We start from the raw sequence: 1,413 nt of genomic DNA on the forward strand, positions 1-1,413 counted from the left end.
ACTGTTGGAGTCTGAGTGAAGATCAAAGCATGCCATCTTCCACTCTATTTCCTTCATGGGATTTCCATTGTATGTGTTTCATATGACTTCCATCAAGATTTGAGCAATATGGAAATATATGTTGCATAAAAGCACTGGCCTAACCTAATTCAAACTATTTACTGCCTCTGGGGGGCGGGTAAGGAAGGGAGGGAGGGAGAAAATCTGAGTCCTAAAATATCAAAAAGCAATTGGTAAAAATTGTTTCTACATGCAACTGAAAAAATAAGATAAAATAAATCTTTTTCCAATTACATTTTAATCCATTTTCACAGTACTTGGGTGTACCAGAGTCACACAACTAGGAAGTGTCTAAGGCCAAATCTGAACCTGGGACTTCCCATCTCTAGCCACCTGGCACCTACTATCTATCAGACATTGTGCTAAGCACTTTACAAGAGACAAGTGCTATTACTATCTTCATATTACAGTTTAGGAAACTGAGGCAAACAAGTTGAATGACTTGCCCAGGGTCTCAAAGATAGTAAATGTCTGAGGCTACATTTGAACTCAAAACTTCCTGATTTCAGACTCAGTGCTCTATCTACTATGCTGCCTAGCTATTTTTTATATTTATCCACATATATATATATATATGACATATATATATATATATATATATACTTGTGTCTCCCTGTTAGAATATAAGCTACTTGAAAGTAGAAATCATTTCAACTTTTGCATTTGCATCCCTAGCATCTAGCACAGTGTCTGGCACATTGTAGACATTTTTTTTTTAAACCTTTACCTTCCATCTTGGAGTTAATACTGTGTATTGGCTCCAAGGCAGAAGAGTAGTAAGGGTTAGGCAATGGGGATAAGTGACTTGCCCAGGGTCACACAGCTAGGAAGTGTCTGAGGCCGGATTTGAACCTGGGACCTCCTGTCTCTAGGCCTGGCTCTCAATCCACTGAACTACCCAGCTGCCCCACATTTAATAAATATTTAATAAATGCTTGTTGATTGACATTAGTCAGTCAATAAATATTTATTAAGCACCTTAATGTGCCAGCTAAATCCTGAGGATACAAAGAAAAGCAAAATAAACAGATCCTGCCCTCGAGGAGCTCACTGTCTAATGGGGACACAACAAGGAAATATATATATATATATATATATATATATATATATANCAAACTCTTAGAAGAAACTAAAGAAAGGTGTGGCTTCCACTTTGTCTCTTCTTCTACTCACTTCTTAACCCCATGTAATCTGGCTTCTGCCCTCGTCACTCAATGAAAGCTGATCACTCCAAAGTTATCACTGCCCACTTAATTTCAAAACTAGTGATCCATCCTCAGCAGTCATCCTTCTTGACCTTTCTTCCATATTCTTGACACTCTTGAACACCCTCTCCTCCTGAACATTTTCTCC

Source organism: Gracilinanus agilis, chromosome 4, assembly GCF_016433145.1.
Source record: "Gracilinanus agilis isolate LMUSP501 chromosome 4, AgileGrace, whole genome shotgun sequence".
Taxonomy (NCBI): domain Eukaryota; kingdom Metazoa; phylum Chordata; class Mammalia; order Didelphimorphia; family Didelphidae; genus Gracilinanus; species Gracilinanus agilis.